The 25,744-nt window shown below is 35.9% G+C and overlaps 1 pseudogene; it reads left to right on the plus strand.

The window, feature by feature from the left end:
* LOC127548798 (bifunctional epoxide hydrolase 2-like) overlaps positions 1 to 25,744 on the plus strand; it is a 55,077-nt pseudogene that overhangs the window by 17,918 nt on the left and 11,415 nt on the right.

Genomic DNA, 25,744 nt, shown 5'->3' on the forward strand with positions numbered 1-25,744 from the left:
AATTTTCTACTTAGCTTCTTCATATGTAGAGATAATAGCAGCACCTGCCTTGAAGATTTATTGTTGTCATCAAATGAGATATTACATATGAAGCACTTTGCAAATCTTTACAATGCTATATAAATCCTATTTCTTGATGATGTTTTTATTGTTGCTAGCATTTGGCTGCTCCCTATGTGTTGTAGTGAAGACTGGGCAGCTATCATCATGAAGTAGGTCAAGAGAGAAGCTTGACACATGAGCATCTGGGAAGTTCGGAATAGGTTTTTAATAAATTATACCATATAAATTAAGTTTTTTCTTTCTTTCAGAAATCGAAGAATATTCACAGGAAGTAATATGTAAGGTAAGACTAACAAGATTTTTTTCAATCCTATTTCACTAATGCAGACTGCTCTCTAGAAACTAATTGAATTCTCTCCTAGTAAACTAGAATGAGCCATTTGCTTTTCTAAGTCTCTATCCTCTTAGTTTTCTGTCTAATTACCTAAACTTCCTTTTCAGTATAATGTTAAAATGTGGAAATTGTCTCCATAGCAATCCCCAAAAGGCATAAACAATCTGTCCTTTTGGTCCTTTTCTTCAGTAGGCCAGCTGGTCAACTAATTAGCAATCACTGTTGAATCTTTGACATTCCAATATAGATGCTTATTTGAATGGCGAAAATGCAGAAAGATCCAGTGGAGACTCCAAGATTCAAAGTTTTTTGTTTTGTTGTGTTTTTTTTGCAAGGCAATCAGAATTAAGTGCCTTGTCCAGGATCATCCAGATAAAAAGTCTTATGTGTCTGAGGCCAGTTTTGAACCCAAATACTTCTGACTCCAGGGCCAGTACTGTATCTACTGTGTCACCAAGCTAACCCAAGATTCAACATTAATAAGAAAGTTCATTTATTCCTCCTAATTGGTAAGAGATTATGGGAAATTGATATCCTTAATACATATGGAGATGATGAGAGTGCATCTAGTACCTCTTGATGACCATAAATCCTCTGATGTGGAAGAACTACTGTATTATTCATTAAGGAAGAAGAGAATTGACTGTTAAACCATTATAAGTGACAAATGAAAGGTAATGTAAAATGGAAGAGGAACAAAAGGATTGGAAAATGGCAGCTTCTCCTAAAAGAAGAAAGTACTCATGGTGGTCTGTGATCTTGATTTTGATTTCTGCAAAATTCTAGAAATTATTATTAAGGCGATGGTTGGTATCTTGAAAAGGAAGACCAGTAAGGCTCCTGCAGGAATGGGTAATACCAATCTAATCTTACTTCTATTTTTGTCTGGTACACTAAACAGATTAGGGGAGTTTGGCAAGGTATTCAAGAAAATATCTTACTATTTTTGTGAAAGAGAGAGATGGAATATCACTATTAAGACTATTTTGATTCAGAATTAGTTTTTCTATTAGAATGTAAGCTGCTTAAGGGCAGGAACTAGCCTCTGCTGCTGAACCCTTTTCAAGGTTACTTTCCACCCTTTGGTGTCCACCAAATTCATCCTCTGGCATTCACAGTAACCACACTCTGGTAAGCTGTTTTGGCAAATGGTCTAGACCAGGTTGAGGGTAATCTAGAGGTCTCAAACCATTCACTGAGTTAGGAGAGTTATACTCCAAGCTTGTGAAGACAGCCCAGTAGAATGGGTGGATGAGAACAATTTGTTCCAATAGCCATAAAGGGAGCTGAAACAGGTGGTGTGGAATGCTTAGAGATCAAGGTTGCTTCCATTGTCCATCTCTATAAAGATAAAGGAAATAGATTTTCTTGTGATGATCAGAGATATAGGGGTCTTTCAATCATTGTTAGCAAAATATTTGCCAGAGTTCTCCTTACTAGGATGATCCTTCACCCGAAAGACAGTCACTTATCTGAGATCAATTATGGCTTCAGAAAGAACAGAGGAGTTGGTCAAAATGGGATTTGATGCCTCATAACTCCAGGAGAAATGCTAGGAACAGAACAGAGGTCTCTACACATCTTTCATTGACCTGACCAAGGCTTTTTGATACTGTCAATCCTGAGAGTTTAGGGGAAATTATGGCAAAATTTGGGTGCCCAGAGAAGTTCAACAGTATTGTACATCAATTCCATAACCGTATGCCTTACTGCGTTTTGAATAACAAATGAAATCTCAAGTTTTTCCAGTCACCATTGGAGTGAAGCAGGCGTGTGTGCTTGCTCTCAGGCTTTTTAGCAGTGTTGGCAGATGCTTTCATCAAAGACAAAATCACCATCCAGGTCAGCAACCACCGAACTGATGGTAAATTATTTAATTTGAAAAGGCTACAAACCAAAACTAAAGTGAAAGGAAAGTTGGTGCATGATGTTTTCTTTGCAAATCCTTGGGCACTCAGTGTGGCCTAGGAGGCTGAGATGCAACAAAGTATCCATCTATTTTCTGCTGCTTGTGCTAAATTTGGTCTAACAATTAACACCAAGAAAACAGAAATTCTCTATTAACCACAACGTCCTTATGTGGAACCATCAGTTATAACAAAATAAAAAATAATGAATGTTATGGATAAGTTCACTTATTGTGAAGTATAAATGAGAGAGAAAGAGACAGACAGACAGACAGAGACAGAGACACAGAGAGACAGAGACAGAGAAACAAAGACAGAGACAGAGTTAGAGACAGAGACACAGAGAGAGAGAGAGACAGACAGACAGACAGACAGAGACAGAGAGACACAGAGAGACAGACAAAAACAGAGACAGAGTTAGAGACAGAGACACACACACAGAGAGAGAGAAAGAGAGAGACAGAGACAGAGACAGAGAGAGACACAGAGAGACAGAGACAGAGAGACAGACAAAAACAGAGATAGTTAGAGACAGACAGACACACACACACACACACACACACAGAGAGAGAGAGAGAGAGAGAGAGAGAGAGAGAGAGAGAGAGAGAGGTGCATATGCTGCCAAAGATAGCTCAGTGTTTGGAAGGCTCCAAAGGAAAATATGGCAGAGAAGAGGTATTAGACTTTCAACCAAACTGAAGGTCTGCAGAGCTGTTATGTTGATCTTGTATACCTGTGAAACCTAGACAATATACTAATGACATTGCAGGAAATGAAATCATTTCCCTTTGAATTGTTTTTGGAAGATTCTGAAAATCATCCAGCAAGATAAGATTCTTGATAATGAAATCCTTTCTTCTGCTCCACCATTCAAATTCTACTGCAGAAAGTCCAACTTCAATGGTCTGGCTATGTTTTTTGAATGCCAAATGTATGTTTCCCTAAAAACTACTTTACAGAGAATTCACAAGGGCAAACATTCCCATGGAAGTCAGAAGAAGCAATAAAAGGATATTCTTAAAAGTCTCCCTGAAGAACTTTGGAGTCAATGGCATAATATGAGAGACACTGGCAAAGGACGATTCAGCATGGCACACCCACATCAAAATAAGCTCTGCAAGCAAAGCAGAACTGCAGTCGTTCAACCAAAACAAGAGATACACATATTTAGAGACATCTCCATTCCAAATGTTCATGTAGACTCTTTGGGTCCAACTTGTAGTTAGTTGAACCTTCTGAACTCTCTAATGGTCTGATCAGCCAGTGTCAGACAAACTGTACCTTAATTCCAATATAATAAGATCATTTTGGTCCTCTTTAAGAGTAAAGAACAATACTTAGGCAATCAACCAACCTTTTTTGTAGTAAGTTTATTTTCTAACACCCATTGCTTTATGAATCATGTTGGGAGAGAAAAATCAGAGCAAAAGGGAAAAACCATGGAAAAGATTAAAAAAAAAAAAAAGAAGAAGAAGAAGTGAACATAGCATGTGTTGATTTACATTGTCTCCTTAGATTTTTTTCTGAATGCAGATGACATTTCTTGTCCAAGGTCTATTGAGATTGCTTTGGATCACTGAACTGCTGAGAAGAACAGAGTCTTTCATAGTTGATCATCACACATTCTTGCTGTTATTGTGTACAATGTATTCTTGGTTCTGCTTATTTTGTTTAGTATCAGTTCATATAAAATCTTTCTAGGCCTTTCTATAATCAGCTTGTTCATCTTTTTTTATAGAGCAATAATATTCCATTACCTTCATGTAACCAGCTTGTTCAGCCATTCCCCACAACCAACCAACCTTAATTAGATCACATCTGGAGTACTGAATTCTAAATTGAGTAGCAATTTTTGGAGTGACATTGGTAAGCCAAAAATATCCAGAGGAAGATAGTTCTGATACTGAAGATCTTGAAATCATGACCATATCAGCATCATTTGAAAGAACCAGGGGTGTTTAACCTACAGAGGAATGGATCATATTACAGCAAGATAGCTATCATCAAGTATTTGAGGGACTAGCTATGCAGAAAAGGAATTCTATTTTTTTTCTTTTTTGAGCACAGAACTAGGTGCTGTGGATAAACGTAGTAATGAAGAAAATTTTGGCTTGAATTCAGGAAATACTTTTGATGAACAATTAGAGTTATCCAAAAGTGGAAAGAACTGTCTCAAAAGTTTGTAGATTTCCCCTTATGAGAAATATTTTAGAAGAAATTGGATGAGCAATTATTGGATATGTTATAATAGGGATTCTTTCTCAGGTATAAGTTGGATGATATGACTACAAAAGTTGTTTCCAGTGCTAAAATTCTGTGTTTCTGTGATAATCCAATAAGCATTTGTTAACTACCAACAATGTGAGGCATTGTGTTGGGAATTGATGATAGACAAATTTTTAAAAGTCCCAGCCTTAAAATGCTTACATTATCTTCAGTTTACATTGTATATATATCTTGTATATACATAGCATAGCATAGCATTGTTTGCATGTGGTTTGTGAGCCTCTTGGGAATTGCCATTCTTTTTATCCCCAATGTTTAGCATAGTGATTGCAAATAGTAGATGCTTAATAAAAGTTTATTGACTATTAATACTAGGAAGACAGAAAAGTATAAATGAATTCTCTTGCCAAGCTCTTGGATTTTTGGCTAGTGATGACAAATTAATGGGAGAATTAATTGAACAGAAGGAGATATTAAAAGAAATAGAAAAAGTTTGAAATGCAAGACATAATATGATCTCTGTCTTGGAAGAGATTACTATCTAACAAAGGAACAAGACTTAGACATATAACAAAGAACACACACATGGAAGTTACAAAAATATGTGCTAAAGAAATTACAGATATCAATAGGAGATAACCAGTGCAAACACTGAGAGTTTAGAAGTAGGCTATAACTATATCTATCCTTGGGAGTATTTATGGGAATTTAGCAGAAAGATCTTTTTGGATCTCCCACATGAGGGAATATAATTTTTAAAATACCAGTAGTGTGTAAGCAAAATAATTATAACAATAATAAATTGAAGGCAGACTAAAGATGGCAGAGAAAAGCCGGGAGTTGCCTGAATTCTCCTCAGATTGCATTGGAAACAATCTTAAGTCAAGTCTCTTTACAGATTCTGGAGTAACAGAATCTACAAAGAGATGAAGTGAAATAATTTCCAACTTACAATAGCTTGGAAAGACTTCAGGAAAGGTCAATCTTATTTGGGTGAAAGGGGACAGCAGCCCAGCTTAGATAATGTCAAGGCAAACTAGTGAGAATGTCTTAGTCACAGCACAGATCAGAAACTAAGACCCCCTCACTACTCACTCAGCAGGACAGTGGCACAGATGACTAGCTGTAAAATGTCCAGCCCCAGTACAGAAAGAAAATTGCCAACACCAGAAACCAGACAACAAAAGGAGCGACTAGATCAGGCAGAGTGATCAAGTCACTAAACACCTGAGTCCTCAGAGCTCAAAGCCAGTGACTCCACTCATGTTCCTCAGCACAAGCACAGTCAATAAGAGAAGAAAGAAACTGCAGAAATTAAGAGTAGGCAATGAGAAACAAAACTATTATTATTTGCATATGATGTAAGGATATACATAGAAAATTCTAAATAATCAATTTAAAAACTACTTGAAATAATTAACAACTTTAGCAAAGTTGTAGGATGTAAAATAAACTCACATAAATCATCAGCATTTCTATATATTACTAATAATGCCCAGTAGCAAGAGATAGAGAAAGTCCCTTTAAAATAACTATAGACAATATAAAATATTTAGGAGTCTACTTGCTAAGAACTATATGAACCCAATTATAAAACAATTCACATAAATAAATTCAACTCTAAATAATTGGAAAAATATCAGTTTCTTATAGATAGGCCAAACTAATATAATAAAAGTGACAATTCAACCAAAATTAATTTACTTATTAAGTGACATACCAATCAAACTGGCAAAAAAATTTTATAGAGCTAGAAAAAAATAATAAAATTTATCTAGGAGAACAAAAAGTCAAGAATATCAAGGGCAGGAATGAAAAAAAAATGCAAAATAAGGGGGGCTAACCATAGAAGATCCAAAACTATACCATAAATCAGGAATTATAAAAACTAATTGTTGCTGGTTAAGAAAAAGAATGGTAGATCAGTGGTATATGTTAGGTACATAAGACACAATAGTCAATGACTATAGTAATCTACTATTTCACAAACCCAGACTTCAGCTCTGGGATAAGAACTCAGTATTTGACAAAAACTGCTGGGAAAACTGGAAAATAGTATGGCAGAAACTATGCATTGACCAACATTTCACACTGTATACCAAGATAACATCAAAATGGGCATGTGATTTAAACATAAAGAGTAAATACCTTAAGCAACTTGGGAGAGTAGGGCATAGTTTATCTGTCATATCTATGTAGAAGGGAAGATGTTTATAGCCAAATAGGAGACAAAGAACATCATGAAATGCAACGTGAATGTTTTTTATTACATTAAATTAACATATTTTGCATAAAGCTAAAGCAACCAAAATTTGAATGGAAGCAGAAAGTTGAGAGACAATTTTTATAACCAGTATCTCTGATAAAGACCTCATTTCTAAAATATATAAAGAACTGAGTCAAACTTATTAAAATACAAGTCAATTTCCCAATTGATAAATGGCCAAAGCATATGAACAGGTTTTCAGATGAAGAAATTAAAGCCACTTATAGTCATATGAAAAAAGTTCCAAATCACAGAGAAATGCAAATTAAAGTAAGTATCTCACACACCTACAAAATTGGCTATTACAGAAAAGGAAAATTATAAATGTTGGAGAGGATATGAGAAAATTGGAACACTAATGCAGTGTTGGTAGAGTTGTGAACTGATCCAACCATTCTGGAGAGCAATTTAGAACTATGCCCAAAGGGATATAAAACTTTGTATACTCTTTAATCCAGCAATACCACTACGAAGTCTGTATCCAAGAGAGATCACTAAAAGAGGAAAAGGACCCACATATACAAAAATGTTTATAGCAGCTCTCTTTGTTGTGGCAGAGAATTCAAAATTGAGGGAATGCCCATCAGTTGGGGAATGGCTAAACAAATTTTAATAAATGAATGTAAGAGAATACTGTTGTTCTGTAAGAAATTATGAGTATGCTGGTTTCAGAAAATCCTGGAAAGACTTATATGTACTGCTGGTAGTGAAGTGACCAGGACCAGTAGAGTATTGTACATAGTAACAGCAAGTTTAAGTGGTGTTCAACTTTGGTAGACTTTGCTTTATTCAGCAACACAATGATCTAAGATAATTCCTAAAGGCTTAGGATGGAAAATGGCATCCACATCCAAAGAAAGAACTATGGAGTATGATGCAAATTAATGCATACCACCTTCAGTTTTGTTGTTGTTTTTTCCTTCTCATGGTTTTTCCTTTTTGTTCTGATTCTTTTTTCATAACATGATAAACACAGAAATATGTTTAATATGATGGTACATGTACAGCCTGTATTGTTTGCCATCTTGAGGGTGGTGTGTGAGGAGGGAGGGAGAGAAAAAAATGGAAATTAATATCTTAGAAAATTAAATGTTGAAATCTAATAAACAAACATTAAAAACAGAAAGGAAATGTCAGTGGAACAGAAAATATCTGTAAATTACTTTGCAGACTTAAATGTACTACTTAACCATTTTCCCTCTGAAACTCCTTATCATCGTGAAGTTCATTCTTCTCATCCATTTCAGTTTTTAGATAAAAATTGTCCTTGTTACTATTATCCATTTATAGTCAATCTTTTACAGACTCTTATAAGGTAGATGAAAGAACTGTTTTTTTTAAGTTGAATAAAAGTATTTTTATTATTGCTAGCATTATGCTTATGGAAGGAAGAGAAGGGAAGAGCTAGAGTGCTTCTAAGATCAGGATTCTAAGACTAAATATCTGAGTGAAGATGAGTCAGCATGCTAAGATATTGAGGGGAAATTTCTAATTCGTTTTATTTTTTTCTTCTTTAGGAGATGATTACATTCCTGGATAAGTTGGTAAGAAATTGGGCCAGTCATTGTAGAACTGAAATAATCAATGAAACATTCATGGAGGAATATGTGATTTGAGGGAGACCTTGAAAGGTAGTCAGTTTTCTAAAAGGCGGACAGAGGAAGGAAAAAGGTATACTTTAGATGATGGGAAAGCAATATATGAAGGAATGACAGATTTAGAGCTAGAAGGTATTTTGGAGATCAATGAGTCTAAGTATCTCACTTTATAGATAAGGAAACTGAGACCTGAATAACTTAGCCAAGATCACACAGGCAATAAGTAGCAGAATATATTTTATATCCAGGATCTCCTAATTCTAATTCCCAAAACATTTCCAGTTTAGGGCTGAGAAACATAGAGTTAACTACATGTTATAGTTGAAGTTGTCAGACCAGTTGGAATCTTCAAGGAAAAGATTGTTTAAAAGAAAGTGAAAGAAATATGAGGAGCTTTTTAAGGGTGTATTTTGAGCAAAAGTAGTACAAAATTAGAAAGGTCAATGGTCCTAGTGATAGGAAAATCAGAACAATACTGTATAAAGATTAAAGAAAAAGCTTTCTTTTAAATTTTTTTTCTTTCAACTAGCAAGCACTCATTATTTCTTATTCCAGTGGGGGAAAAAAAGAAAAAGGGAAAAAAAACTTGTAACCTATATGCAGAATCTGGGGGAACAAATCCCCACACTGGGCATTCCTAAAATGTTTTTATCCTTCTACATCTTGAGTCCATTGTCCCTCCATCAGGAGACGGGTAGCATACTGTGTCATTAATTGGTTCTTTGGAATCATGTTTAGTGATTGCATTGATCAGAATTCTTAAGTCTTTCAAAGTAGATTGCTTTTACAACATTGTTATTGGTGAAATTGTTTTCTTGGTTCTCTCTTGGCACTGCTTGGGTTCATACAAGTTTTCCTAGGATTCCCTGAAACCAGAAGGAGTTCACAAAGGTACAATAGATATGGGAAGTATTAAATGATATCAGAAGTCAAGAAAAATGAGCACTGAAAAAAAAGCTGCTGGATTTTATAGTTAGTAGGTGATTATTGGTAATCTTCTGAAGTTTCCAGAAGGATAATTGGGATGAATACCATGTGCCAGGTACTATGTTGGACATACTAAAAGAAAAATAATCGCTACTCTGAGGAGTTAATATTGTTAGATTAAGCCAAGAATGTTAATGTGTCACAACAAAGCACTTGTTCAAAATATTAGAAAGGTAGGAAATGTAATGAGAGCCTTAAAGGTTTAAAATTTTCAATTGGAAACTTGAGAATTGGGAAAATCTTCAAATGTGAAAGAAAGACAGAAGAAGCTTGTGGAGATAGATAAATGAAAGATATCAGGGGGTAGATAATTGAAAGAACAGAGTTCTGGAAGAAATGCAAACAAACAAAAACAAGAGATAGGAATGTTCATTTTAGACAAGGGCTGGAACAACTCCCTTCAAAACAGGAGAATAGGATCAGATGAGTTTTGAAGTGGAAAAGAAAGAAGATGAAGGATCTCATCTAAATTGGAGTTACAAGAGAATTAATGTGTGGAGTAGTTGTTATGAAGATTATTTTAGGAAATCTATGAGAGATAAATAAAAAGACCACTGAGCTGCAGAGTGAGATAAAACTATTTTGGAACCTGTTTTAGCAAAAATTCTTGTTCTTTAGGACCTAGGAGCTGCTCATTTGCTCACCCATTCTCCTTTTTACACCTAATCTCACATATGTTTCTATTCTCCAGGGCATTTCTCAAGCAGTGTTTATTGGCCATTACTGGGGTGGTACTATGGTGTGGAACATGGCTCTCTTCTATCCAGAGAGAGTAAGGTAACTACAGAACACAATAGTGTGGTGGAATGGAGCCAGCAGGTGGCGGAAAGAGCACCTGTTTCTGGGCCTGACTGTTCTAAACGACAAGAAAAGATTAAACTATATGACTTCTAGGGAGTTTTATGACTTTAAAATTTTTATTTGTGATATAGTTTCACTTATGACCAACTCTGGAAATTCCCCATGTTGGAACTATGATGAACTCATTAACACATTAGCAAGGATTACCTAATTGATCTGAATTTCAAAATATGGGATATTTCTCCTCTCCTCCTTTTCCCAAATGTAGTTTATATAAAATTAAAAATCTGAAACTAGCCTATAATTAATGTTCATTTTACACACAAAGGTACACACACAAATGTATATGCATACATCTATACTTACATACATGATGGGAGAATTTAATCAGTGATGCACTCATGGAAGGAATTTGATTTGAGCTGGGGCTGGAAGAGTTTCTAGGTTTATAAGGCCCAGAGAGAAGAAGCTATAATGGATATTGGTGAAATAAAAGGAACAGGGGATAGAATTTTACATATATGTATATGCGAGTGTGAATACGCACACATTTTCTTTTTGATACATCAAGCATTTATAGAACATCTACTAGGTGCTAGGCACTTTGGTTAGTTCTGGGAATTTAGAGACACACAAAAATATCCTTGCCTTTGAGAAACTTAATTTTACAGAAAAGAAAGGATGTGTATGTACATGGAGAAGTCATTTAGAAATAGATCCCATTTTTAATGTATAACTTGTATTCAAAGAGTAGTGTGACCCAGGGAACTCACAAAACCACTCAGTTCTCTGACAACTATGTTGGAATTATAGAACTCAACCTCTAAGCCCTGTAACAGTTGCTTATTATCAAAGGAGTCAAACTCTAATAGAAATAGAGACCACAAACCAAACCTAAAGACCCCTGCATTTATATATTGATGTAGAAAATCATATATTAAAATTATCTATATCCAATTTTATTTTCATTTTTTAAAAAATATTTTTCAATTACATATTAATTTGGTAGTTTTGGGCTACACTCCTGAGTGTAATATGAATTACATGTTTGATGCCTCTAGCTTGCATGATTTGGCAAGAAATATATATTGAAATTATATTACTGAGCAGCTTTACCTTCTAACCCCTAATTCCTACCCCATGCTCCAAAAACTATGTGCAGGGTATTCTATATTTGATATTCTCTGTTGCAGTTTAGGAAGCCAATATCTTAGAATGTCTTTGAAATTCTGGGATATTGATTTATTTGGGATTTTTTGGCCATAGAATCCAGGGGTAACATGTGCTAAAAGTTTGAACCTCTCAGTTCAGAAATGTCCAGCCATAATATTTTAAATATGGAACAGACCTAAAAAAGAAGCAGTCAAGATGGTATATCACAGGTAGCAACCCAGCAGAATTTCCCCCACATTCCCCTCCAAACAATTTAAAAGTAACTCCTCAATTAGGATTCTGGAGTGGCAGATGAGACAATTTTCCAATTTAGATGATTCAGGAAGTTGATAGAAGAGGTCTATGACATGAGGGTGGGAGACTGTCTGGGGCCCGGCAACAACACAAACAGAGGGCCTTGGAGCTGGCCATGACAGCAGCACCAGCACCTTCCAAAGCTCTCAGTCAGATTGGCTGTAAGTAGCAATGACTTCTGCTTTGGCCAAAAACCCTGAGGATCTTACCCTCCTAGATTCATTCATTTAGATTTGGGGGCGCTGGGTGAAAGAGCAGATTCTTTGCCTCAATTGCTAGCTAATTTTAATCCCCAGATGGGTGTGACCTCAGTCAAACTGAGACCTGTTGAAGTCCTTAGCTTAAAAGGTCAAGGCCTCTCATTTTATCCAGGGTTGTCTCCATCTTTCTTGATCTATATCTTCCCACTGGACCCAGAAGGCTCTAGACAGGAAAGTGAAGCAGGTGACTTTGCCCAGTGCTCCCTCACATAAATCCAGTTTATTTCCATGACATGGCAACACCTCCCAAATGTCATGGAACAAAGGACAAGCAACATTGTGTTATTATTATCCCTTGTTTTCTTCTCTTTCTACAAGTTTTGATAGAAGCAGTGCTGGTGTTAAAGTTTACAATTGTTCCTTTATATTCCTTTTTCTATAGATTCTTTCACAGGTGAAGAAAATAACTGTTTTTCCAAAGTTGAAATGGATGAGAGGAGAAATATATATCTCATTCTTACTTGCACATGATTTTGATATCTATTTCTAGGTCTCTATATTTTGAAATCTTTTTTTTTCCATATAGCCTGGTATAATGCCTTCTATTAAGAATATTTATCTTGATTTTTTTTTATCCAGACTGTGGTGGCAACAGATTGGTCTGTAATGATCTTATGGTTCATTGTTTATTGGCTGAGTTCTCCAGTGTATTTTGAGGCTTATGTTTGTAGTATAATCTCAGTCCGTGAAAAAAGAGAGTGCTTTTAATGTACAGCTCTAGACACCAGGTAATGTTATTCTAGATACTTTTTCATTGTTGCTTGATTGTTTGGTTGTGTCCTTTTCTTCATGATTCATGGCAAAGGTATTGGAGTGGTTTGCCATTTCTTGCTCTAGTACATCCTTTTTTTTTTGGCAGATAAAAAAACTGAGGCAGAGAGGTTAAACGACTTGCCCAGGATCACATAGCTAGGCCTATGAACTCACATCTCTTAGATATTCCTGCCTCCAGGCCCAGTGTGCCCTCCAGATCCAAGATATTTAGGAGGTCCTAAAGTTTTACAGCATTGTGACCCCTCACCACTATTTCCTGGCATAATCTTCATTATCTGCATTGATAATCAATCTTCATTGAATAATTCTGAATTCTTATCGACAATCTAGTCCTGAATTGCCACCATAAGCCCTATCCTTTCCCAAAACAAATTTCACCTTGCCCATATATTTGATGCTTCATTGTCACCCTATTGTTGGTTAAGTCATGTGGATGTCATCTGCAGAGAGTCCTTTGATTCCACAATTGGATCTTGATTCTTTTGTGGGCTCCAAATGGAGGTGAGACATTTTTGGTTGCATTTAATCAACCTCATGGGATGTTTCTATTATTAGCTTTTACTATTTCTCAGTGATGTCTCAGTGAAATACCTGAGTATTTCTGGAGGTACCCTTTTCATGTATTCTAAGGAAATCTATCAGTTGTTTTTGGAGTGAATGTTTTAATCTTTTACAGTTATCTTTGAGTGAGAGGCCATCTGTTTGCTTAATATGAGGTAGGTTTTTGTTAGGGTTCTTCCAAATCTTAAAAGGTCTATTTTATAGTTCCAAGGATGTTCAATTAAAACCAGCACTAGATAGGCATCAGTTGTTTTAAATGTATTGTAACAACACAATTGAAGACCTGGACTCAAATACATTCTTAGGTGTTTAATAGCTGTCTCACCCTGGGCAAGTCATTTAAGCTCTTTGTGCCTCAATTTCCTCATTTGTAGAATGAGAGGGTTGGTCTCAGTTGCCTCTGAGGTTCCTTCTAATTCTTAATCTTATCACTCTATCTTCTTCCAATTCTTCTTTGATTTCAGGATGTCAATGAATCTCTTACAATTCAGTCCCAGTCTTCTCATTGGCATTTTTATACCTGATTTGTCTTGCTTGGAAACAACCAAGGTACTATTAGATATTGCTGTCAATCATTTGGTTCAATATAATTATCAGATTCAAGCCTGAAGCCTTTGATTTTAGCCTAATCTTTCCCTTTATTTAGATTTATTAAATTCAAATGAGATTTATATTAGAATTATTAGCTTTCACATTAATATTGTCTCCTTAGGGTTCACCAAGACCCCCCCTTTTGTTTTCCAGGGCAGTGGCCAGTTTGAATACACCCTTCCGTCCAGCAGACCCAGCTGTGCCTTTTATACAGAAGATAAAATCAAAACCAGTCTTTCATTACCAGCTCTACTTCCAAGAACCAGTAAGTTGAAAGACCTGGGAGCAATAACACTCACTTATTTCTCCCCACTTTCCTCCTCTCCTTTTTTTACCTCAATCCCTGCCAAGATGTTACATATATTTCCACTTGCTAATATTTTCTGGCTTCATGAGTCAAGGAAAGTATTCTATTTCTCCTAGATATATTGAGATCAAGAACTAAGCTGGTCTCTTAAAGCTTTCTGCTGAATGCTGGGAATTAAATAACCCTATCTTCAAGGAGCTTACCTTCTTTTGGGGTGATACAGTGCCAACACACATAAACAAATGCATGGTATTTGGGGGAGTGAGGATCATTGACAACTGGAGGATCAGAAAGGGCCTTGTGTAGGAAGTGGCAGCCAAGGTGACCCTTGAAGGGAGCTTTGAATGGGAATTTCCTAAGTAGAGAATTCATAAGATGAAAGTGATGTTCCAGGATTATTAAAGGTGTGGACTGAAGATGGGAAAGCCTGGAGGCACAGATCCAAGCCAAAAAGCTATTGCAGAAATCTGGACTTAAGGTGATGATTAACTGGGCTAGGCTCCAATTGATCAATATTCCCTCTAATATTTTTAAAGTTAGAAACTGGGTAAAAGGTTTTAATAGCCTACCAAGGGTCATGTCTTGGGAAAGGCTCAGAATCCCTGAATCACCTTGAAAAAGTCCCAGGGGAGCCTCAAATCCCTCTCCAGGTTAGACCTACAGCAAAGAGTAGGAAAGTCTTCTTTCCTACCTATGGGGAATTTGATTCACCGCTGCTAATTATCAGCCATTCCCACTTCCCATCTCCAGGCAGACCTGGATCCCTGCTCCCTCCTCCCAGTGCCAGTTCCTGCTCCAACTAATAAAACCCCCTTAAAACTCACCCTGCTTTACCCATTTTTGCCTCCTGATCCTACCGAGCACCAGCAGATCTGACCTGTGTCCATTCTCTCTGATCCTTTATTGGCCATGTTCCCCCTTAACTACACTGACTTGTGTCATCTTCTTTTCACCTGCTCTCATAGTGGGCTGTACAGCTCTGTGGAGCAGTGGTAGAGTGCTTGGCCTGGAGTCAGGAAGTTTTTGTTGTTGTTCAGTCATTTCAGTTGTGTCTGCCTCTTTGTGACCCCATTTGGGGTTTCTTGGCAGAGATCCTGGGATGGTCTGCCATTTCTTTCTCCAATTCAGTTTATAAATGAGGGAAATGAGGCAAACATAGATGAGTGATTTGGACAGAGTCACTTAGCTTGTAAGTGTCTGAGGCCAAATTTGAACTCAGGAAGATTAGAGTACCCCGAATCACTCATCCCTTGAACTTGTTATTCATGAGAACACACTCCAAAATCTTAAATCATTTTAGAAAGTAATACATTCGGCCATTTGGAAGAGGAGAGAGTGGAAAGTTGTGTCTCTCCAGTTTCTGGGAGATTTATAATATAGAGAGTTTATTCAAGGGTTTAAAAGTATTTGCTTTTTCTGCCTTGTTAGTAGTAAGTAGTCTTCAGAGAAGAGCAGGGTGAGATGTATTTCAGCAAAAAGAGTTAATTTAATTTGAGTCACACAAAACAGAATCTTTGAGTGGAAGCTGAAAGAAAACAACCAACACTCTGGAGAGGATCTAAGCAAGCCTTATAGACATCTGCTTCCCAGGAGTGCTTCTGAGGTCAGCCAAATGCTATAATGAGTTTTGGGGTTAGACGATTTTCAAGCCACATAAAGTTAGATTCAAACAATATTAATAAATGATAAATAATGATCTATGCCTAAGTGGCATATAAAGCATATTGCAATCTTGCCTTACCCTATATTTTGGAATCCCAAACCTCTATATGGCATTAAGATGTAGGATAAGTAGAGCTGGACATTAGGAGTTATATTTGGTCCTAGCAAAGCTAATTCGTTGTCATTTTAATGATATGTTCAATTAGGATTATATGGGTACAAATGAACCTAATTACTGTTATTTTTATAACTTTTTTGTTTGTTTGTGGCTTTTTTGGGGTGGGGTGAGGCATTTGGGGTTAAATAACTTGCCTAGGCAAGTAACTAGTAAGTATTAAGTATTGAGGTAGGATTTGAACTCGGGTCCTCCTGAATCAGCCCTGAGCTCTGTGCTCTGTCCACTGTATCATCTAGCTGCCCCTCATTATTCTTATGGGGCTAAACAAAATGTTTTTATTTTTAAAATTATGTATTTTATTTTTCTATAATAACATATTAAAACAATTTTAAAATATTTTTAATAGTTTTGAGTTTCATATTCTATCTTTTACTTTCCCTTCCTCCCTTTACTTCCCCTCCCCCTCTCTGAGAAAGTACTCAATTAGATATAAGTTATATATGTGCAATTATTTCCATATTAGTGATTTTGTACAAAAAGGCTCAAATAAAAGAAAAAGAATGAAAGAAGATGAAAATAGTATGTCTCAGTTTGTATTCAAACAAAGTTATTTCTTTCTGGGAAGCTGATAATATACTTCCTCTTTAGTCTTTTGAGATTGTCTTGGATCATTGTATTGTCGTTGTACTGCTGAGAAGACTAAGTCATTCACAATTCTTAATAGTAAAATATAGCTGTTACTATGTTATCACATCTTCCTGGTTCTGCTCACTTCACTTGCATCAGTTCATGTAAGCCTTTTCTAGGTTTTTCAAAAATCATCCTGCTTGTCATTTCATATAGCATAATAATATTCCATCACAACCATATACTTCAGCTTATTTAGCCATTTCCCAGTTGATGGGCAGAAACTAAATATTTTTAAAGTTAATAAAAGGAAAAAAGGGACTGAAAATGAAGAAACCCACACTCTTATGCCCCTGGACCCTGACTTTTCTAGCAGGGACCACCTATAGTCAGGGTATCCTGAATAGTAGAGCCAAACACTTCTTTCCTCTCATCCTTCTTATAGCTAACCTTGTGTAGGATCCTTGGAACACAAATATAGAATTGAAAGGACCTCAGAAGCCATGAAAGCAGAGTAAACTAGAATCATAAATATCTCATTATTTTAAAAATCATAATTAATCCTGAAAAGGAACACACACACAAGTGAGACAGAGAGACAGAGAGAGACAGAGACACAGAGAGAGACAGTCAGACAGAGACACAGAGAGACAGAGACAGAGAAAGACAGAGAGACATAGACAGAGACAGACAGAGAGAGACAGAGAGAGAGGAAGAGAGAGAAAGAGAGATTCTAAGATGCTGGGATAGGGAATTTTTCCCCAGGTTTTCTCATTTCTTGTTCTTTTCTTGAACTGTTTACATAGTCATCTCTTCTCTTTCACTGCTTTCTGACCTTTAGCCAACACCATTACACCAGGAGCAAGTTTCTTGCTCTATTCTGTGTTTACTCATTGATTTCTGCTCCTATGCCATTTTCTATGGCTGCATTATACCTTGACTAACTCTTGGAGGCTGCTAGGTGGCGCCATAGTGCACAGAGCGCTGAGCCTGATGTTAAGATTCCAGAGTTCAAGTCCAGCATTTGACATTTACTAGCTATATATAACTCTTGGCAAGTCACTTTGTCCTGTTTGCTCCATTTCCTCATCTGTAAAATGAACTGGAGAAGAAAACGGCAAACCATTACATTCTTTGCCAAGAAACTTGCAATGGAGTCATGAACAGTTAGATACAACTGAACAGCAAGTAATCCTTATTCCCAGAAAAATTTTCTTTAATTGAAGAGTCTTAGGCTTGGAGAATTTTCTGATTTTCTGTTAACAGAACATCATTTTAAAAAATACAAATGATACTCATTGAAGCATCTCACTTTGAAATGTCATTTTTAAATTTATTTTTTAACACACATTGCCTTATGAATTATGTTGGGAGAGAAAAATTAGAGCAAAAGGGGAAAAACAAAACATGAGAAAGATAAAAAAAAAAACGAAAAAAGAAGTGAACCTAGCATGTGTTGATTTACATTCAGTCTCCTTAGTTCTTTTTCTGGATGCAAATGGTATTTTCTGTCCAAAGTCTATTGGGATTGCTTTGAATCACTGAACCACTGAGAAGAACTAAGTCTTTCATAGTTGATCATTGCACATTCTTACTGTTATTGTGTACAATATATTCCTGGTTCTGCTTCTTTCACTCAGTGTCAATTCATGTAAGTCTTTCCAGGTCTTTCTAAAATCAGCTTTTTCGTCATTTTTTATAGAACAATAATATTCCATTACTTTCATGTACCATATTTTATTCAGCCATTCCTGAATTGATGGGCATCTACTCATTTTCTAATTCTTTGCTTCCACAAAAAGAGCTGCTACAAATTTTTGCACATGTGAGTCCTTGAAATACAAAACCAGTAATGACATTGCTGGGTCAAAGAGTATGCAGTTTGATAGCCCTTTATGTGTGGTTCCAGATTGCTCTCCAGAATGGTTGGATCCTTTCACAACTACATCAGCAAAGCCAGTTTTCCCACATCCTCTCCAACATTGATCATTATCTTTTCTTGTCATTTTAGCCAATCTGAGGAATATGAGGTGGTATTTCAGAGTTGTTTTAATTTGTATTTCTCTAATCAGTAATTATTTAGAGCAATAATTATATATAACTATATATATAACTAATTTTATATAACTATAGTTGGCTTTAATTTCTTCATCTGAAAATTGTTCATATCCTTTGATCATTTATCAGTTGGAGAATGACTTGTATTCTTATAAATTTGACACAGTTCTTTATATATTTTAGAAATGAGACCTTTATCAGAAATACTGGTTGTAAAGATTTTTTCCCAGCTTTGTACTTTCCTTTTAATCTTGTTTCTATTGGTTTTGTTTGTGCAAAAACCTTTTAATATAATCAAATTTATCCATTTTTCCTTTTATGATATTCTCTAGTTTTTTGGTCATAAAGTCCTTCCTTCTACAAAGATCTGATAGGTAAATTGTACCTATTCTCCTAATTTGTCTATGATATCATCCTTTATGATAAAATCATGTATCCATTTTGACCTATATAGATCTATGCTGTTTCTGACATATTATTTTTCCAGTTCCCCCAGAAATTTTTGTCAAAAACTATGTTCTTATTCTAGAAGCTGGAGTTTGGGTGTTTATCAAATATTAAATTGCTATTGTGTTGTGTGTATCTAATCTTAGCCAGTACCAAATGGTTTTGATGACTGCTGCTTTACAATATTGTTTAGGTTTGCTAAGCCACTGTCCTTTGTATTTTTTCATTAATTCCTTTGATATTCTTTACTTTTTGTTTTTACAGATGAATTTTGTTATTATTTTTTCTAGTTGTATAAAATAATTTTTTGGCAGTTTGGTATGGAACTGAACAAGTAGGCCAATTTAGGCAGAATTATCATTTTTATCATATTAGCTTGGCCTAGCCATGAACAATTGATATTTTAAAAATCGTTTAGCTCTGACTTCATTTGTTTAAGAAGTGTTTTGTAATTGTGTTCATATAGTTCTTGGGTTTGTCTTGGCAGGTAGATCCCCAAGTATTTTAATTTGTCTACAGTAATTTTAAATGTATTTTCTCTTTCTATCTCTCTCATTTGTCAGTAATATATAGAAATGTTGATGATTTGTGTGGGTTTATTTTATATCCTTCAACTTTGCTAAAGTTGTGAATTGTTTCCAATAGATTTTTGGATGATTTTCTAGAACAAAAAGTCATTTAAAAAAAATAAGCCTTGGGATAATTTTGTTCTTAAGAAAAAGATCTATAAGCTATCTAGGTTCATTGTGTACCCATCAAAAAGTATTAGGAGGAGTTGATAGAGAAGAAAGCCCCGGGGAGGAAGTCTTGCAAAACTAAGAAATATTTAGGGAGGCATTTGGAAAGAGGCATCACATCACATGGAGATTAGTTTGCCTCCTCTTAGATTAGGAGATGTCTTGTCAACAGAGCAAATCTTTCCCAGGAATTAGAAAACTTTAGTCCCTTAGATCTAAAGAACTCTGTGGGATTTCCAAGGGCCTCAGGATATAATTGTTAGGACTCTGTCCTAGTACGTGCATCCTAGACTTTCTGGTAGCTGCACATACCCTGATAGAGTCATTAAATTGTTAGCTCCACAATACTGCCATGAAGACTGTGTTTTTTGCATGCGTTTTTTAAAGTTTCTTCAGTACTTATAAATATTGGCCTAGCTTTTGGGATTCTGCCAAGCTGATTAATATGACTAATAATGGCCACAAAGGGAACCTTAATATTTCTTCCTATTCAATTGTCTCCAGTTCTTTAGGATCTCATTTGGAGTTTTTTGGGGGCAAAAATACCAAAGGTTTTCCACTTCTTTCTCCAGATTATTTAACAGATGAGGGAAATGAGGCAAACAAAATTAAGTAACTTGGATAGAAACATTTAGATAGTAAGTATCTGAGGTCAGATTTGACCTCAGGTCTTCCTCTACTCTATTTATTGTGACTTCTAGCAGTACAGCTTGTATTTTGTGCCAGTTGCTATGTTAGTTTACACAAAGGCTGAAGAAGTCCTTGACTTTAAAGAAATTACATTTTGTTACTTAGCCCAATTATAAAACCTTTAGAAGTGTTTGTGGATTGACTGGTAAAAAATTAAGTACATGTAGGATTCTTTCCTGGAGATATGCAGATTACCTCTTCCATTCTGTGTTCTAAGGTCCCCTGAGGAATTGGGGTTCTCTTTTTTCTCTTTCCACTTATTTTCTGTTTGCTCTTTTCTTCTCTATTAGCAGCTAGTGACTACAGTCCAGATTCCATTTAGCCCACTTAATTATATTTTGAAGCTATAGCAATAACAATAATCCTTCTTACAATCTCAAAACAGTCTTCTATCCTATGATGTTTCTGGGGACATTAAGCACAATCTTAGCTCAATTTGGACATAATCTTGTTCCCATCCAGATGCAGAATAACCTCTGGGTGAGCTATCTCTCCTACCAGTGGGCTGATTCCTCAAGGTCATACTTTGCTCCTTTAAGCAGAATAATGAGCAGGCTACAAGACTTTAATGCTAGGAAGCCTGGACTCACTCTTCTGGCCTTTCAAAAGTCACAAACATGGAGACTTGTTAAGGGACACGTCAATTATCTGAGAGCCTCCACAGCTGTGGATCATAACATCTGAAGGAGTTACAGGGCAGCCTTTGCTGACACAGGTGTTGTGGAATGAGAGTGAGATAAATTGGAGGCAGAGGGAAGAGAAGAGAAGTCAGATAATACAATGGCTTCTCAGTCAGAGAGTTCAGAGAACAACAACTGCCTCTCAGCCTCCTTGTATCATCCTCTCACAAGAGGAGATCCATTCTGGGTTAGATCTCCAGCAGCCACTGTCAGGTGGCTCCCATGTATTCCAACAGCTCCCATGAATTCCAACAGAGACTCAAATTTCTTTATGTAGAAGGGAAAGAGTCAATGTATAGGCCTCTATAGGGAGAAGTCTCAGTACCTCTGCTCCTTCCAGCACTGTTTCTCAGTGAATGCCATATTTAAAGGACTTAAATCCCCAGAGACTAGCAGAAGAGAACAAAGGAAGAAATTTGGGTCAAGGTCAAGAGAGGCCTTTTTGAAGACTCTCTTAATTCAGGCTGCACAATCTTAAAAAAATCTAATCTAAAAAGCCTCTTCTTAAACATGTGGTTACATGATGATGAACGCTTCACAGTCTCTCCAAGGCATTTTGAGTCCACATTATCAAGATTCCCAGAAATTTCCTTGTCTCTGCCGAATGGGGAAATTAGATCAGCCAAGCATGTTGACAAATGCTGCACATATGCCAATCCCCTATTACAAAGAGAGAGATAGAGAGAGATAAACACATACATATACATACATATTTTTTAATGTATATATACCTACATATATATGGGTGAATATATATAGTATATATATGCATAGTGTGTATATGTGGTATATGGTTGTGTGTATGTGTTTGTGCATAAACAGAAAGAATATTAAGAAACAGAGGGATCAGTAGAGGCTTCCTACAGGAAATGATCCTCAAGCTGAGCTCTGAAGGAAATTAAGAATTCCTAAAAGCACAGGTGAGCAGTACATTCCAGGCATGAAGATGCATCTCATTAGGGACAGGCTTTCCCTGACTTCCAAGGTAGCAACTGGCCATATTAATCAACTTATACATGTTCTGCATTTCTTGGATTAATAGGGAAAAGACTGGAAGACTTTCAACCTGTGCCACAGTGTGCATTATAACATTGGAAAATGAGAAATAATAATTAATATGTTTTGTTAGGTTGTATTAATTAGCATAAATTAAATAAAAGCATAAAATATGAGTCCCTATATTGCATAGCATTATATAATCATAAATTTAGAGCTGGAAAGGATCCTAGAGGGCATCTAACATACCCACATCATTTTATAGATGAAGAAACTAAGGTCCATAAAGGCAAATCAGGCACTCTTTCCTTTGGATCACTTGGTCTTCTACATCCCTCACCTCTCTTCTCTAACAACAAAAAATAATTAATTGTTTTTATTCTATTAATTAATTAACAATGCATATTACATCACCATCAACTCTGCAAGAAAAAAGGAAGGTACATTTTCTTATCTTTTCTGGGGTCAAGATGGGTTTTTTCCTATAATGACATTTCATATTGCTTCCTTTATATCATCTTGCTTAGTGAGGGTGTATATTGTCTTCTTGGTTCCATTTCCTTCACTCTGCATCAGTTCATGTAAATTCTTCCATTTTTCTCTGATTTTCTTCTAATTCTGTATCATATATATTTACCCCTTACTCAATATCCCCAATTCTCTTCCAACCTGCACTTGACTTCTGGGGAAAGAAAAGTCATTTCAAACCATATTAAAGTTATTATCAATGAATATCAGACTATGATTTAGTAGTTCTGGTAGTACTGTATTTTGTCTTTGGCAATGCAATTGCCTCTTACTATAAATCTGTGTTGTTGGGTAAAGACCACAACTCAGAGCCTCAGTTTCTGAGCCTCAGAAAGTTTTTCAGTTTTCCTTCTTCTCTTTCCTTGTGACTCTGCATTGTTCTAAGATCAATTTTCAAGGCCAGATTTTTATTCAAGAAAACAATGGGAACTCTTTCTTCTAGGCTTTTAACTCACTAAATTAATTACTGAAATGAAGCTAGGTACATTTATCTCCCTATCACTAAAGAATTATATTGTCTTCCTTTTCTACAAATATTTATTGCTGTCTTTTTTGCTTCTATTTTTTACATCACTGGAATTTCTCTCAGTATCTCTCCTCTTCCCCTACCTAGAAAGCCATCCCATATAAAAATAGTGTTGTCTTTCTAATGCATAATGTATTGAATCTAGAGTCAGAGGATCTGGGTTGAAATTTCATTTCTGCAACTATAAATTTAAATAAGTTAATACATCCCTCTGGACTTCAGTTTCCTAATCTGTGTAATACAATGGTATGACTCAATGACTTCTGTGTACCTTGCAGGCTTTCAATCTATAATCCCACCTTCCAGAATTGTAGGAAAGTTCAAATGGGAGCATAGGAACCCAAATGTAGAATTGGAAGGGATTTCAAAAGCCGTCTGATCCAATCTCCTCATTTAACTGTTGAGAAAGCAGAAAGAGTGATTTGGCTAAGATCACACAAGTAACACACAATAGAAATGGGACAGTGTCAATATTCTTTCTCCTATACCATGTTGCCTCTCTTTGTAAAATCTTTAAGTTGCTTCCCTCACTTCTCTGGTTCTTATTATTTTCCATGCTAGAAAATGGAGGCCTGCAAGAAAAATGACTTGGCAAGGCAACCTAGAAATCATTTGACCAATCTAGGAGTCCATCAGGAGAGCTAGGTTTCAAAAGAGACTTCTTGTCATTGGATCATTCTTCACTGTTTCTATTATCTTTTCAGGGAGTGGCAGAGGCTGAATTGGAGAAGGATCTCACCCAGACATTTAAATTAATTTTCCGAGCAAGTGATGAGAAAAAGGTATATATGTATACGCTGCATTCAGGGATTGTTGAAGGCAACAGGGTATTGTGGGAAGGAAACTGGTGGCTGACTTGGCTCTGGGAGGAAAAAGCAGAATATGAAGCATCTGGCCTGCCCTTCTGTATTTTTTACTAGCTTTGTAATTAAACAAATACTTCTAACCTTCTCTTTTAGTTCCTGTCTATCCCATCCCTAGATGGGATGGGAATCCTGCCATTTCACATTACTATAGAGTGGAGTAAGATAATAACAGTGAGGGTTTTTTCATTTTCTAGCCTAAGATTTTTTTTTTTTTGGCAGATACAACTATCAACTGTCTGAGGTCCTATTTAAAATCAAATCCACTTGACTCTAGGGACACGTTCCACTAAACTGCCCCATCTATGCTAAAGTCTAAAGGTCACCTAGGAGATCCTATAAAATGGTGTCATAGAACGAACACAGATTTACAGTAAGAGGTCTTAGGTATTGGTTCTGCTATTTCCTAATTACGTTAAGTAGCAAGCCACTTAAGCTATCTTTTCTCATCAGTAAAACTAGATGACTTCTGAGACTGCTTTAGCTCCAACACTAGAAGCCTGTTCTTTCATCTGCATTCAAACAGCTTATGCAAATATTTGAATTTCTCTTCCTAATCTTATTTTATCTAATTGTGTTGAAACTACTATATATTCAGTCCCTTTCTCCTAATAATCTCATAAATTACTAAAGTTAAGATAAATGATTTTAAAACTAAACAGGAACTTGAGTCCATAATTCAAGTGTCAGGTCTATGATTATCTTCATTCTCCAGGTGAAGCAATTCAGATCTTTAAAGATTGAGTAATTTGGGATATATGCTATGGGTGAGATATGTGGGTAAAAGGGCAAAGGGGCTTTTAAAATTTTCTTTTCAGAGTTCTATATTGCTTTCCAAAATTATTGGACCAATTTACAACTCCACTAGCAATGTATTAGTGTGCCTCTCATTCCATAGCCCTTCATTAACTATACCCATCTTTTGTCATCTTTGCCAGTTTGCTGTGTGTAAAATGAAACTTCAAAGTTATTTTGATTTTTCTTCCTCTTATCTTTCACAGTCACTAATGATTTGTAATTCTTTCAAGAAACCTTTCTTCACATTCTTTAAGGACATTCACTGGGGAATGACTTTTAGTGCTTATATAGTCTTATTAGGTGTTAGTTCATCATATATTTTGTATTTTAAACCATGATCAAATATTTTCCTCCCATTTAGCCACATCCTTATCCTAAGTGCATAGTTTCTTAATTTCATATAATTGAAATTATCTGTTTTATTGTTTGTGATCATCTCTGACCTTTATTTCAACTCTGAAAAGTGCATGCTCTGATTTTCACCTTTTTAAAAATTATGTGACCTTTAAAATTCAGATTAAGCATCCATGTTGACTTTATTGCAGCATGTAGTATAGAGATATAGATCTAACTCTAATTTTTGCCAAACTGTCACTTTTTCTAAAGGAATTTTTATTTTGTTTTTTTTTCTCTTCCTTGCAGTATCTCAGATTTGAAAATACTCTGGAAAAAGGTGAGAAATATCATTGGCAGGGGATGATTGGAAGAGTCAGGGAAGGAATTGACAAGATCTGTGAGAAGTTTCTCCTTAAGTTTTTTTTTTTCACTCCCATATCTCTCTCTGCACTCTGACGTAGTGATCTTTTGGGCTTTCCTAGCCTTTTGTTATTGTTGTTCATCAGTCATTTCAATCATGTTCAACTTTTTGTGAC

Source organism: Antechinus flavipes, chromosome 2 (genome assembly GCF_016432865.1).
Source record: "Antechinus flavipes isolate AdamAnt ecotype Samford, QLD, Australia chromosome 2, AdamAnt_v2, whole genome shotgun sequence".
Classification (NCBI taxonomy): domain Eukaryota; kingdom Metazoa; phylum Chordata; class Mammalia; order Dasyuromorphia; family Dasyuridae; genus Antechinus; species Antechinus flavipes.